This window comes from Bison bison, unplaced genomic scaffold (assembly GCF_000754665.1).
Source record: "Bison bison bison isolate TAMUID 2011002044 unplaced genomic scaffold, Bison_UMD1.0 scf7180017864461, whole genome shotgun sequence".
NCBI lineage: Eukaryota > Metazoa > Chordata > Mammalia > Artiodactyla > Bovidae > Bison > Bison bison.
This window is the reverse complement of record NW_011495023.1, coordinates 1,099,947-1,116,480: the sequence shown is the minus strand read 5'-3', so window position 1 is coordinate 1,116,480 and position 16,534 is coordinate 1,099,947. Positions and strand designations below refer to the sequence as shown.

Below are 16,534 nucleotides of genomic sequence, written 5' to 3'. Positions count from 1 at the left end.
AGAGAGAGAGAGAGAGAGAGACAGGTGTGTGTGTGTGTGTGTGTGTGTGTGTGTGTAAAACTAAATGCTTCATATCCATATAGGGAACACTGATCGGGATTAATAGGTTCAATCTATATGTTCACACAGTATGTCGCTATAACCTTGTGATGTAGGTTATATATTTGCTGAAAAGACTCTTTTCAGTCAAATATGTAGTCTGTTTAGGACAATAATGCCTGAAATATACTAAGTACTCAACAAGGGCCAGTTCTCTCATCTGCAGCCTTGCTATACCTGACCTTAATAAAAGGTCAGAAATGCACATCAGTACTAAGGTCTTCCCATCCCCACCGTGCTCTTGTTGGTAACTCTCTGAGTTACACCCATGGGTGCAAATAATCACTAGTCATTAAAAATGATCTGGGAGTATCCTGTAAAATGTGGGTTCCTGGGCCCCCACAAAGAAATCCAGAAACTTGGATCTAGGGTCTAGGACAAAGTCCAGACATTACTTTTACAAGCTCTCCAGGAAATTCTATTTGCAACCAAGATGGGGAATCACTACTCTCGACTAGAGAGCACTGCACATCTAGCCTGGGAGACCTTTTTAAAAATACAGGTGCTGATTCAGTAGGTTCTGGGCAGGGCTGAGAGACTGCAAATGGTGCCTTGGACTAGGAAGACCCCTATCTGTGCTGCGAGGTAGGTAGCCACTAGCCACAATGTGGAAAACATGTCATCTCAAGTTTTTATATAGTAAACAATTCTGTCAGATATTGAATTTAGCTAAACAAAAATATAATTAAATAATCAGTAATTTTATACTCTCATTTTATTAAGTACTAATCACTAAGAAAGGATAAAATGTGAAACAGTCCTCCTGCATCTTTTTAATTTGAAAATGTTATAAAGAGAAAACAATCTTTCAACTTGTTAGATATAGGGCAAATAATGTGCATTTTCTAAAATCTCATTGGACTTTTTTATGTAATATTTTCATGTTTATATTTGCATATTTGGAGAATCATAATACATGACCATGACTCCCCAAAGAAACAAATATTTACAGAAGAATTTTTTTTATTAAATTGATATATTTGGAATGAACCTATGTGACAATTCAAATCCTACTGCAAATCTGTATACAACATAGAAAATTCCAATAGTAATGGGAGGTGGGGAGGAATCCTCTATTTATTATTTTAAGAAAACCAAACAACTGCTTGGCTGCTTTTTAATTGAGGTGATAAAGCACTTTAATATAGATAAAACATTTCTAATATTTAGGAAGCACTTTTCCAACTATAAAGTCACGAACTTTATCCATAACTCTGACAGCCTGACAAGCAAGCAAACAGAATTCAACCCAAGAGTAGTTTCCTAGGCAACAAGCACAGATACGACCAATGGAAAATATGAAAAGGAGAAAAAGCATTGCAGCATTTCCAGTGAGCTTGAGAAATACATTTTAATTGTCAAAATGCCACAAAGACAACAATATTGAAAATCATTTCACTGAAAATGATTCAAAGCGGAAAGCCATTTTCATTAGAGCAAACGAGGTGTGGAAAAATAGAAAAATTAGGTTCCCTTCCTTTGCTCTGAATTAAGTAGGGACGGTGATCAATCTTGGTTGATTCTACAAAATTTATCTACATTAGTACAAATTTTTAATATGCCTCCTTAGTTTTCTCGACAAACGGGACCGTACATTAATTCAACGGACAAAAGAAGAGAGTCACCCAGAAAGATGAGGTAGCACAGGATACAGGATGCGTCTGAGCATCTTCTTCACAAAGACATGCTCATCATACCCGCTTAGGTCTTAACTCAAACAGTAAACCACACACTTCACAGCACAGATTAAAAAGCACTAGGCTGTCCATATTCTCACCTGGCTTCTGTTTCTTCATCTGTAACAAGAAGGGCTTGGATTCCATTGCAAAACCCTTCCTGACTCTAACAGCTTCTGATTTTTAGAAATAAAGTATAGAAGGGCTGTTTTGTCTAAAAACACTGAGAACAAAAGACTAGATTCTAAGCCATTTTAAAACTTTTTCTTCACAGGATGTAAACTTTGACAGCTAACCTTTAGAAAATATTATTGGAAATGTTCTACTACACAGCTATTTAAATGTCTACGTCTTATATCAGCTTTTGTGATGGCATTTGCTCTTATATTTAGGTCAGGAACATTTACTTGGATTAACTAAAATATGTTGGGTGCTCATAATCTATATTTTCACACAATGTGTCACTACAAACTTATGAAATAGTCTATATTTTTACCAAGAGTCTTTTCAGCCAAATGTTTAGTCAATTTAGGAACTTAGGTTGAATTGATCAACTAATTCAGACAACACTACCAATTTAGTAGCTGCAGGCAAATGTCACTGAAATGTTTTTCTGATAATTCACCTTTCAGTGATTGATGAATTAAGGGAATGAATAGCAAAATGGTGCTTCTAAACAAGAATATGTTCACAGTTTTTCTTTTTCTCTCTTGTCTACCCAACAAAGTCAGATTAATACATTATAATTAATTCTCCAAAGCCAATCACCTACCATTGAACTTCATTAGATCCCTTTAATTTCTTTAGGAATCAGGTGCTTTCCTGAAATCAACTTGGGTATCTGGGTGCACTGACATGCCTCCCTCTTTTTTTATATATACACACTTGTTCTCATATAAAAGTTATTACAGTGAAAGAAATGTAAGTTACAACAGAAAAAGTTAATAATTCAAAAGCTGAGACATAAGCATTCGGTGAAATATCAGCACATATGTTGGTAAGTAGGGGCCCCCGGTAGCTCAGCTGGTAAAGGACCTCCCTGCAATGCAGGAGATCCTGGTTCAATTCCTGGGTTGGGAAGATCCCTGGGAGAAGAGATAGGCTACCCATTCCAGTATTCTTCGGCTTCCCTGGTGACTCAGACGGTAAAGAATCCTCCGGCAATGCGGGAGACCTCGGTTCGATTCCTGGGTGGGGAAGATCCCCTAGGGGAGGGCATGGCAACCCACTCCAGTATTCTTCCCTGGAGAATCCCCATGAACACAGAAGCCTAGCAGACTACAGTTCATGGTGTCACAAAGAGTCAGACAAGACTGAGTGACTGATCACAGCACAGCACAGCATGTTGGTAAGTACATCCTTATAAATTAATTTCAGTTCACTTATAATTGCCTTACTTTTTGCTTTTTATCTTACTATCTAGATTCTTCAACTGTCTACTCTTCAGAACACTGAACATCATTAAGCATCCATAGACATAAGCTCTTTAATACAGGATACATATAAGATCAGCTGAAAGAAAATGGAAGCAATTTGGCCATTAAAAGAAAAATGAGAAGAGTAAATCCTAGAAGAATCTCATGAGTAGACAGACTGAAATTCTATGTATGTCTGCGAGGAGTCTGACAAAGCCTGAACTTGATTAGGAAGGAAATGTTAAAAGATTTCTTTTCCTTTTCATGTGAGCTGCCAGGAAGCAACCCAAAGATCTGTAGATTTAACTACTATGTGATAGGTGGTATAGATATATAGATTATATACAGATAAAATTTTCTTTGTCTTGGTTTTCAACTTACATTTTCCTTTTTCACAATTCTCTATTTTTATTTTCTAATTATTGTTTTTAGTGTTATTTTTAGAAATTCAACATAAATCCACCTGTGCTAGATAATCAGAGAACATATCTAACATTATTGACTCTGTATAGTATCAACATTATAATTATACAAAGGGAGATAAGCTTTAACGTATCAAAAGTAACAGGATATATACAACCAATTTATTCTAACATATCTAGAACTTAATATGCTTAAAAAGTATATGTTGAAGAAATTAGTTAATTGGCATTTATTCCAAGCAACAATATTCCAATTAAGCATCACACATTTCATAAGAGACCTGGGACTGAATACAGGTCTTCCTTTATGGAAAAAAAAAAAGGTAACAGCAAATCTTTGAATCCTCAAATTTGAAAAACTCATCATATGCTCTAAAGCAAATTATGGGGAAAAAATGATCATGACCTAAGTGTAAGATCTTTACAAGGGATTAAACAGTGACTTGACAAGCCACAAACTTTTTGTGCTTGCATTTCTAAAAAGAGAAATTCCTATTAAAAAAAAAAACACAATAGTATTCAGTATCATTCCAAATTAATCATAAGATTCATTCAGAATGAACTGGCTATTAGAGAGCTGATTCCATGTCAAAATCCTACTGAATTACAATATCAAAAATAAAAATCAACTACGTTTCTGGGATAGCTAAGTCGCTGGAAAAGAGCAAGCAGGAAAGAGAACCCTACCTTTGCTTCTCATCAGGATAAACTGGAGCAGGCTGACGTGTACCACTAGGAGTGCATGTCAGCTATGCTGTGCATATCCAAGAATGGGTAATCATCACACAGGGTTCAAAAATACAGTGTGAAAATAAATGCCAAGGATAACAGGAAAATAAACATTCACGGGGGAAGGAGATTATGCACATTTTTAGTACAAACATGGCCAAAAATCTGAACATTCTCTTTCCCTTCTTTCTCCGGATCCAGTGCAGTGTCCAAATGTTGCTAATCTATATATCGATCTACCTGAAACACTCTCTCTTCCTCCTCCACAGACTTGTCCCAAAATTGCTCCAGGCCCTTCACAACTGGAACTGTCTGCAGTAAATACCTATCATACTTGCCTTATCCCACTATTTTTAATCAAAATCAAAATGTATGACTTGTCTGTGTTTCCACAGGGGATGTCTCGAGTTGGTGCAAATCATCTTATGAGAAAAAATGAAGATTTAAGAAATTTTTGAGAGTTGGTCATTGAACAGAACTATTATTCAAATTCAAATTATATAAATTTATAATTAAATAGGGGCGTCCCAGGTGGGGCTACTGGTAAAGAACCCACCTGCCAATGCAGGAGACCTAAGAGACGTGTGTTTGATCCCTCAGTTGGGAATGATCCCCTGGGGAAGGACATGGCAACCCACTCCAGTATTCTTGCCTGGAGAATCCCATGGACAGAGGAGCCTGGTGGGCTACAGTCCATAGCATTGCAAAGAGCTGGACACAGTTGAACGACTAAGCATGCATGCATATACGATCACAGAGGAATCCTCACCTAGTCCTGATGCTCTGACTTATCTGATGGTTAGCACCTATTCTGTATCATAATCATGTTAAAATTTTTATGAATTTATTTTTGGCTTGTCCAAAGCTTGCATTTTCTTTCATAATCCTAATATTTAGAGACCAAAAAAAAATGCCCATAAGAGACTAGGATTTAGAATCCTGTGTAAATTAAAGTTGAAGACACCAAACTTCCAATTGCCTATCTGTATCTCCCAACAGAGAACAATTTGCAGTACCCTGTATTTGTTTTCCAGTAGAAAGATACTCCCGGAGAAGGCAATGGCACCCCACTCCAGTACTCTTGCCTGGAAAATCCCAAGGATGGAGGAGCCTGGTAGGCTGCCGTCTCTGGGGTCGCACAGAGTCAGACACAACTGAAGCAACTTAGCAGCAGCAGCAGCAGCAGCAGCAGAAAGATACTCCAGCTGATAGTATCCTTCTTCTTTTAAACCTTTGCAGTAATTGTTGTTGATCCAGAGGGTCACAAAGAGTCGGACATGACTAAAGTGACTTAGCACACACACATGCATGCATAATTAAATAGATTGTATTAAAACACTCCAGTATTCTTGGGCTTTCCTGGTGGCTCAACTGGTAAAGATTCCATCTGCAATGTGGGAGACCTGGGTTGGATCCCTGGGTTGGGAAGATCCCCTGGGGAAGCGAAGGGCTACCCACTCCAGTATTCTGGCCTGGAGAAATCCATGGACTGTATAGTCCATGGGGTCGCAAAGAGTGGAACATGACCGTGTGACTTTCATTTTCACTTCAAAACACATCACTTTCCAAGTCCTTCACAACAAGTTGTTATCATGTATGCTCGTGGCACATCAATGCATCTGTGTGGTGGAAACAGCGTATATTAGTGCATCTCTCACCAGTTCTGTGCTCAGGGACATGGCCCTGGGAACATAAAACTGGCCAGTGAGAATGTTTACACCACGGAAATGGGCAAATGCCACAAGCCAGGTCTTCTTTGGTTTTCAGAGGCACAGCCGTTAAAAGGTTACCAGCACACCAGTGGATCTGCTGCTAAGTCGCTTCAGTCGTGTCCAACTCTGTGCGACCCCATAGGTGGCAGCCCACCAGGCTCCTCCATTGCTGGGACTCTCCAGGCAAGAACACTGGAGTGGGTTGCCATTTCCTTCTCCAATGCATGAAAGTGAAAAGTGAAAGTGAATTCGCTCAGTCGTGTCTGACTTTTCGCAACCCCATGGACTGCAACCCACCAGGCTCCTCCATCCATGGGATTTTCCAGGCAAGAGTACTGGAGTGGCGTGCCAATGAAACAGACAAATCCTCTTCTCCTGGAGTCAAGAAAAGCACAAGACACCACAGGACTGCACTGCGAGTCTGTGCGATCAGGAAAGACCATGGGAAAAACTGTGACTTCGAGCAGAGTCCTGAGAGATAAGTCGAGGTGAGGCAGGTGAGCAGCGAGGACAGAGAAACAGCTTCACCACACTTGTGGGGAAGCAGGGAGCTTAGGGCCCTGAAGGTCTGAGACCCATCCAAGAAACTCAAGCAAGGGAACTTGTTACAGGGTAAAAAAGACAGACACCAGACAGGTCTTGCAAACTTTACCAAAACTTACTGATGTTAAGTTCAGTTCAGTTCAGTTGCGTCTGACTCTTTGTGACCCCATGAACCGCAGCACGCCAGGCCTCCCTGTCCATCACCAACTCCGAGAGTTCACTCAAACTCATGTCCATCGAGTTGGTGATGCCATCCAGCCATCTCATCCTCTGTTGTCCCCTTCTCCTCCTGCCCTCAATCTTTCTAGCATCAGGGTCTTTTCCAATGAGTCAGCTCTTCGCATCAGGTGGCCAAAGAACTGGAGTTTCAGCTTCAGCATCAGTCCTTCCAATGAACACCCAGGACTGATCTCCTTCAGGATGGACTGGTTGCACCTCCTCGCAGTCCAAGGGACTCTCAAGAGTCTTCTCCAACACCACAGTTCAAAATTCTTCAGTGCTCAGCTTTCTTTATAGTCCAACTCTCACATCCATACATGACCACTGGAAAAACCATAGCCTTGACTAGGGGGACCTTTGTTGACAAAGTGATGTCTCTGCTTTTTAATATGCAGTCTAGGTTGGTCATAACTTTCCTTCCAAGGAGTAACCGTCTTTTAATTTCGTGGCTACAGTCACCACCTGCAGTGATTTTGGAGCCCAGAAAAATAAAGTCAGCCACTGTTCCCCATCTATTTGCCATGAAGTGATATTACTGATGTATTGAAAAACATTGGGAAGCCATGGAACGTTTCAGGCACTGGGGTGAAAGGATGAGATGTGGGGTTACAACAATCACTCCTGCTATTGCAGAACAGACTGCAGGGCTGCCCGACAGAGGACGAGGAGAGAACAGCCAAGACGGGCCCAGGAGCTCTGCTTTCCTGACAACAGAGCACTAACAGCAAAATCTTGAGCATGCAGGTTTTTGTTTATTTATTATTTAAATGCATGCTCAACTAACAGAGGCACTATTAACCACATGCAAGAAATGGAAAATTCTTGAATACAATAAAGTAAACAATAAACTAACATTAAGTTCTAGCATTCTGTTTCCCTATGTCCCCAGTCATGACCCCACTGCAGAGACAACCAGCAACACCATCCTTGGAAACTCAAAGGCAGGTCGTGAAGTCACAGGACCTGGTGAGGCTGTGAGAGCTGGGGATAGCACCACCCTTGGTGACAGTTACAACAGGCCTCTCCAGACTCCAGCACCCCTGGCCAAGGCCACAGTCTCCTAGAGTGCCCACCAGAGACGGCACAGGGATCTAGAGCCATCCTCTGGGCACTCACTTTCACCAGGGGCACAGATAGCACCAAATTCACTAACTGAGAGGCCATTTCTTCTTCACAACTTGAACAATAACAACAACAACACAAAAAAAACACGAAAACACTGGTTGCCGATCATGATACAAACACCTTGGATTCCTTTTGAGGGACTCCCTGCAAACACCAGCATGCTGGCAGCTCTGTGTTCTGGCATCTACTGACAGCCAAGGAGAACATCCACCAATGCTTCTGACACCGGCCAAGGATGACCTCATCACACTCATGGTCACAGTGCCCAGGGAAACATGACAGAGTCCTTTCTTTTTTTTCCCAGCTGCGCCTCACAGCTTGCAGGATCTCAGTTCCCCGATCAGGGACTGAACCTGGGTCCTGGCAGTGAAAGCATGTAGTCCTAACCACTGGACCACCAGGAAACTCATACCACCAGTCTTTCAGTTACCATAAAACTTCACCACCCAAATCAAGGAAACCTGGAATTGGCATGAACAACCTCTGCTGACTAGTACCACTAGAAAGACTCACTCTCAAATAATCAAATCATCAGACTTTGAGGCACCACTTTGAAAACTGAAATTAGACCAGGATGCTCTTAATTTAACTCACTTTTAGGCTTAGCGAAACAAAACCAATGTACCCACACAGCAGTCTCTGAATACCTTTACCTATTAAAAGGACAAGGCTGCTTCAGGAAGTGACTGATTGCAGATGTGGGGCAGAAAATATATAAGATGAACATGGAACACATTTCATGGCAGAAAGTGAGGATGCTGCCATGAAGGGCTCTCAGGACCCAGTTTAGAGAGGTCACATCACTACAAACATGGATGATCTGAACAATAACAGAACAGACAGAAACAAGAACTATACTAGAGCTTATGAGTTCCTGCAACTTTTTTAAAGAGGGAAAGAGGAAAAAATGAAACCAGAAGAATGCCAGCCAAAAAAAAACCATGTTATTGTGAAAACTAATACAGAGACAGAATTAGGTATCTGGTCTGTTCTTCTTAGATATAGGGTATCTCAGAGTAACAAACCAGTTGACAAAAAGATTAACTTTATAGAAATACTGTGGCCAATAAGTGAAAGAATTGGAATGTCAACATGCTGCAAACATTAAAAAATAGTAATGGATCTAGGCAAAAATTACCAATGCTGCTAATATCACAAAATGAGAACCAGGAACCAGGCTGTATGTGTCTCCAGAGTAAACCATACAATAGCACCCAGAGACACTGTTGTCAGAGAATCAAACCAGAAACACATCAAGACACCACATCTAATAACTACCAGGTTACAAGAAGTACAGGGTACATGAGGATACAACAGATGCCACAGGGATGTTGCTGTTCATTGTTGTTCCGTCACGCAGTTGGGTCCGAATCTTTTCAACCCCATGGACTGCAGCACAGCAGGCTTCCCTGTCCATCACCATCTTCCAGAGCATGGTCAAACTCATGCGCACTGAGTCCATGATGGCATCCAACCATCTCATCCTCTGTCGTCCCCTTCTCCTCCCGCCTTCAATCCTTCCCAGCACCAGGGTCTTTTCTAATGATGGGTTTGGCAGAAGAAAACCACAGGAAAAAACAGTCCAAGGAATAAATTGCAGTGTGTGTGTGTGTGTGTATACACAAATACTCATACCCATGTATAGATACATGCAGACACACAAACAGAAAAAGGAACTCACAGACCAAAAGAAACATATCAATCAGATGTTGTGTCTGAATTTTCCCAAGATGCTGATTTAAACAAGCCAAATAGAAAAACTAAATTTACAAAATAGAGTAATTTTAATACTAATATTACATTACATACATTAAGAAAGTATTATATAAGGTTATATATTTAAAGTTTTACTTTTTAGAAATAAACACAGTACTGAAATATTTTCAGAAGAAATGATATAAGATCTAGAACTTACTTTGAAATAACCCTATTTGGGGGAGTACAGATGAAACAAGACTGGCCACCAACTGATAATTGTTAGAACTGAGAGTGGAGCATGGCATTTCCTTATAGTATTCTCTTTAATCATGTATGTGCTTGAAATTTTCTATGATGAAAAATTGAACAGAAGACAAGTGACCTTGCAATATTGAAAATTATAAAGACAAGTGAAAATAAGCAATGTAATGATACTGAGTAATAGTCTTTTTTTCTTAATTAGGATTAAATTTTTTAAAAAACTATGCAAAGTTGCCCATTCATCATGACACTTTCTTTAATATTTTGTGTACTACAATTGAATGAATCTCCTCCGAACAGACTATGCAGACTTTATGCATTTATTCAGAAGAGGCTCAGTTTCCCCGAAAAGATTTGCTAAGTCAAGCCTCTTAAAATGCTGCTTCTCACAAATTACAGGGCTGAGCAGCAGCAAGAAGTCTAACAACATGATGAGCGGGTCCAGGTGTGGCCCCTGAGCCCCATTTGCTCAGCTGTGCCTTGGTTTTGGAAAGGTAAGGAACAAGTGCTACTGTCGTCTGATTTCTCCCATTTTTCAGAAAGATGAAGCGCATTTGATCAAAATCAAGGTACAGATATAAAGCAGTTGCATTTTCCCATCACACACCTAGTAGATCTTTTCAAGCAGCAATGGAGTGACAGTAAGTAATGGTAGAGAAGTGAAAAATATTCTTACATTATTTTGATGTCTTAAAGTTTATTATGAGAAAATGCTCAAAAATGTAATAGTTACCAATATAGTTAGCAGATGAGTAGACAGGAAAAAAAATCAAAATTTTCAAATATGAGTAGCATAAAAACTTAAAGCTTGGAACCCATAGAAATTGAAAGCAAATTATAAAAACCAGTCACAAGTAGATAGAGAGTCTTCACTGTTTATTAGCTTCATCTGATTAATAACTTCCTCAAAAGTCTGATGTGTACTTATTTCAAGGGCAGAGTTTATGAGAGTAAATGAAGAAAAAAATCTAGACAGACATTTCATTTATTTAGAAATGTAACATATTCATCATACAGAAAAAAAAAAACTGTCCCATTAAGTTTTATGACAAATATCTTCACGTTATGTAATATTCTTTAATATTGCTATGGACATTTGAAGTTAAAAAGCCCATATTAAAATCCAGTTTTCTGTCAGTCAAAAAGGGCAATACTTGTGAAAATACAAAAACAAAGACAAAGAATCACTGCAAATCACACATACACACACACCTTCTCTAGACATGTTTAGCACACCACGGACATGACAGTACTGACTCTTGCATATGAAAGTAGATTCCACAACCAACATTTGTGTTACCCATGATAGTGAAGCATCATTTGCTGTAAATAAGTAAATAGGAACCAAGGTCTACAATAGCCAAGCTCCAGAGAATAAAACTGTGCCACTAGCAGTTACTCTATTTGTAGCTCAAAATGTTTTTTCCCCTAAGTATATACTCTGTCTTTAAAATTGGTAAGGTACAATAACCACAACTACGAAACCATCTATAGCTAAACCAAACTTCTCCTCTGAAACAATTAAGTCTTATAGTAAGATGTATCACAAATGCAGTGATTCAGTATGTCTTGATAACAAAGGAAGCGAACGAAGATGGATGATGTAACCACCAAACAGAAAGTGGTCATTTTAGATGCGTTTTCAGTAGAATTTTTTTCTAATTAAGGGTCTCAATTTTCTATACTAACAGAGGATTGCATCAAGCATATCCAATTGAGGATATAAATGCAGAAAACTGAAAGTGTTAGTCACTCAGTCATGTCTGACTCTTTGCAACCCCTGGGCTGTAGCCTGCCAGGCTCCCTTGTCCATGGAATTCTCCAGGCAAGAATACTGAAGTGAGTTGCCATTCCCTTCTCCGGAGGATCTCCCCCACTCAGGAATCAAACCCGAGTCTCATGCATTGCAGGCAGATTCTTTACCAACTGAGCCACCAGTGAAGCCCCTGGTGACTGTTTGCAAAGTTTTCATATAAATTTACAGTCTTTGAGAATGTAGGAATATTGAAATATATATAAAATAGTGTTCAGTTGCAAATGTTATCAAACATTTCTTCAGTGTAAAAAAAAATAATCCTATTAAAGGAATGTTAGCACCCTTGTAAATAAAATTAAGAGATCAAATACACATTTGAACTTGGATCAGTTGAAATTTTATGTTCAAAGTTATGAAGAGTCTTTTATCACATTTCATTATGAAGCAACTGAACTGCCAGAGAGGTACATAAGCAGTTACAAAATAAAGCATCATATCAGGAAACCCAGAAACAGGAAAGAGCACTGTGTTTTAGAAAACATTTCTTTCTTTTAAAAAAATTTAGTAAATGCCTAACAATCGGCTTCTTTACAAGCAAACAAATGAAGATGCGGTAACACAAAATAAAAGGTCTTTAGATGAATGAGCCCATGAAGGCTTATTAGAAGTGGTCTTCAGTCACTTCAACACCTCTGTTCAAAGCAGAATTATTAGAAACTCCTAGGAGAGCCCACGGAGAAGGCAATGGCACCCCACTCCAGTACTCTTGCCTGGAAAATCCCATGGATGGAGGAGCCTGGAAGGCTGCAGTCCCTGGGGTCGCTGAGGGTCGGACATGACTGAGCGACTTCCCTTTCACTTTTCACTTTCATGCATTGGAGAAGGAAATGGCAACCCACTCCAGTGTTCTTGCCTGGAGAGTCCCAGGGACGGGGGAGCCTGGTGGACTGCTGTCTATGGGGTCGCACAGAGTTGGACACGACTGAAGTGACTTAGCAGTAGCAGGAGAGCTCAAGAATGTGAACTGGAGGTTCAGGAGGTGAGGTGATATGGAGGTTCAAGAATGGAGGTGAGGTGATATGGAGGTTCAAGAATGAAAATTACATCTAATACTCACAAGTTCCATCAATTTATGTAATCATCCTAACAGCCATGCAGATCTTAGTTCCTTAACCAGGGATTGAACCTGTGCCTTCAGCAGTGTAAGCATGGACTCCTAACCACTGGACCACCAGGGACGTCCCAGTGACTCATCACTGACCTTGCTTCTGCCTCCCATTCCCGACTTCCTGACTCTGGTTACAAAAAGAACAGTTATTATCCAGCATTAGTAGATAACCCTACACTACTTATGCAAACTGATTATCAGATGGTTTTTGTTGTTCTAAATCATAAATCTTTAGGCTGTAACATCTCTGCCAAGCAAGAGAATATTCTTTTCCAATGCATTAACACAAACTCTGTATTTGAAATAAATACTTCTCAAGCTGATCTAAATAACAAATTAACCAGTAGATCAGCTATGGCACAAATTGACATTTTAGTCAAATGTGATGATGGGTTGACTAATCTAGCAGTAGTCTGAAATGCCCTTTGGCTCCTGCTCTTTCCATATTACGATTAGCCCTAGATGGATCCAGCTGCAATCTTCCATCTTTGAACACATGAATTATCTCTATAAATGATTATTTTCCTGAAGGTACATGCTACTCCTATACTCCTTCCTCATATAACCTCACAAAGTATCAGCTATATATGTGTGTGTGTATTGGATGGGCCCAAAAAGTTCATTAGAGTTTTTCCAAAGATTGTATGGAAAAACCCAACGAACATTTTGGCCAACCTTAACCATACAAACACCTATTACTAAGGTACCACTATAAAGACAAGAAAACAACGCTTATATAACACTGTCAAAACAGAACTGCAGCCCAGGCAACAAGCTGTCATTGCTGTATTTACCCTTGACTCTGTAAGAAAGAGCTGAAGTGCAAGGAATACCACAGAAAGTGGTGGAAGAAAGTTGAACGAAAATAAGGCTTTGACCTCAAAAAAAGCAAGGTTTGATCCGTATGGAAAGAGTAAGTTCTCCACTTGCAGAATTTGTAAAAGTTCTGTACACCAGCCGGGTTCTCATTATTGCCAGGGCTGTGCCTACAAAAAGGGCATCTGCACTATGTGTGGGAAAAAGGTTTTGGATACCAAAAACTACAAGCAAACGCCTGTTTAGATGTATTGAAATTTCTGGTTTTCTGTATGACTTTACTTTTTGCTTTGAATTTTCAAGGCATAACTTAGATGTTCAAGTTACAAGATAACATGTCTTAAGTAAACCAGGGAAGCAGACTGGTATTCTTTCTTTTGCTGTCAAGAAGTTCAGCAGCAATGTAACTAGTTTTCTGCCTCAAGCTTTTCTTTACAAACATCTTATTTAACTGGAGTAAGTAACAAATCTAACAAAAATATTTTCCTGGTTCTGTATGCACTTTTTAATTTATCATTACTCATATAATTTTTATTCTTTTTCCCTCTACATTATAGATAGCGCAAAAGTAAGAAGGAAGTTATTGATATATGGCTTTGAATTTGGCATTCAGACTTGTAATCCTTCTCTCATTCCCTGTTGGTTGTATAGTTTTAGGATCAGCAGTTCCTTAATTAATGGCAGCATCATAGGGCATTTAAATATCTGAGCCCATTATTGTTAAATAGTTCCTTAAATAAATTAGCCCAGACCCAAATTAAACAAAAGTTGTTTTTATGTTATTTTTTATTCATTTGTGAAGCCAAAGTGCCAATACCTTTCATATGAGAACAGGAACTCAGGGGACAACCCACGTATGTCCAAAAAAATACACTGGATTTCAGAAAAACACATATCACCTTGAATTCAGGCCATCATGAAAGCCAGAAGAACACTGTGCACCCATAATGATGTATAGTGAATGAATCACCATTCTTCGGGAAAGTGCTTTGAAGCAGACACCAAGCATTTTTTTAACCTCCTCTTCTTTTCCCTCCCCCACCAAAAATAAATAGACAAAGCAAAAAAAAAAAAAAAAGAAAGAGCTGAAAAAGAAAATACCGAGATTGCTTAATCTTCAGAACAGGTAGAAAACATAGGTGATGTAGAAAAATGTAGAGATAGAAAGCTTTCTACAAATTTTAGAGAGAACACAAATGGAAAGGCATTCCACAGAGGAACAAGCAGGGTGACAGTATCTGAGAATAAGCCAGGTCCATGGTCTGGATCATTTTTGAGAGGAAGAGAGGGAAACAGGAGGGTTTGGTAAATGGATGCACAGTCCCCCTTTTGCTGTTATGAAAATTCTGGATTCATTTAAGTCCTGTCAAATGCCAACATGAGGGAACTACGTAACAGAAGTATCAACTTTAAGCCACAGAGAGTGCTGGATAGATATGATCTCGTTGTGAGAAGGGGCTGTCCTCTCTATGTGTGTCTGGGACCACAAGCACTCACGCCACTATGCCCACACAATACAGCCCAGGCTCTTTGTTAAGGAGAAGGATCATTTGCTGAAATGTAGGCAATGAAGCAGTAAATAATAATTAAATTAACTTAAATGTCAATATAAATAAATTTGTAAATGCAAAATAATTTAATTAATTCAAACAGTGATTTAGACATGTTAGTTTTTCTTCAAAACACGGCCACCACAGAGATCACTAGCTTTCCATTCCAGGGAAAAGACAGAAGGGGTGACAACCTCAGGGGTGCCTTTAAAAATCACCCTGCCTCTGGGTCCCTCCCCATTTGGAACTCACACAAGGATTCTGAGAGATGAAGTCGGTCTCTAGCTGCAGACAAGAGCAAACAGGATGAGGAACACAAGGCCGTTTCTGACATTAAAAGCAATGAAAGGATAAATAAGCAAACACAGTTTCAAGAAGAGCTATACAAGAGATCTATATCAAGTGCAACAAGAAGAGAAGAAAAGATGTTATCTGCCAGGCTTTCATGCTGACAAAATAATCCACATATGGGTCTCTCTGTGACATCCGCTAATAGAAAAAAGAATCTAGATACCTGGTTAGAATGGAGGATGAAAATGAAAAAGAAAGCTTGTTTACAATCCAATTGTGTCTGCTCAAACATTTTCATACAATTATTTTCTCTCTGTAATGCACTTCTTACTGCGATGTGAAAATGGGCTTTCTTGCTTCGATTTAAATTGTACTTTCTTAACGTATTCATAGCTATATCACTTTTACCAATTTTCAAGTGTCAGTAACTGTTTCTGTACCTGATAAACACTGGGCACATAAGGTATATTCCCATACAAAGACAAGAGTACAAGGCAAGACTTTAGGGTCAAATAAAATATACTAGCCAAGGACGAAAAGAAGTGAAGAATACAGAGGTGACTGGACCACGGGGAAATCTTGGGCTTGGGGTTAGGGGGACATGGGAAATCTGTAAAACTGTTCTTCCCTAGATTTCAGCTGGTGTGACAGACACAGAGACTCCATGCACAGGTGTCCAGTTCTCTAAGGTTTAGGGTTTGGAGACCACACACAGGTGGTGCTGTGAACCCTGCAGGAAACCTTTTCTCTGACCAAGGATCGCCTGCTAACTACAGTCCAAAGTCCATCTGACCACCGAGGCAGAGAGTTTCTAAAACATACTCCTCCTCCACATGGTCCACAGTCATCATTATTAAGAGTAAAATACTGTACACATGTGATGTGTGGAGGGTTTTTTTTTAATTAAGTACTTCACAGAAATGCAGTTAAGCAATGTAGTAAACAAGTGGTTATTCTGCTGAAAGATAATTGGGAAATACTGGAGTCAGGAAGTGCAACAGTGCTCTGACTGCAAGTCTAGTATCTCGAAATGTCACACAGGGACCTTGGTGTA

At 39.5% G+C, this 16,534-nt stretch overlaps 1 protein-coding gene and 1 long non-coding RNA gene across 12 annotated transcripts in view; one reads left to right on the top strand and one right to left on the bottom strand.

Annotated features, from left to right (window-relative positions):
• Positions 1 to 16,534, bottom strand: part of PARD3 (par-3 family cell polarity regulator) — a 581,703-nt gene that overhangs the window by 338,335 nt on the left and 226,834 nt on the right. The gene's annotated exons all lie outside the window — the stretch shown is intronic.
• On the top strand, positions 12,649 to 14,717 carry LOC105002983. The gene is made up of 2 exons (XR_827049.1): positions 12,649 to 12,694; positions 12,725 to 14,717. It is a non-coding gene; the product is annotated as an uncharacterized LOC105002983 (long non-coding RNA).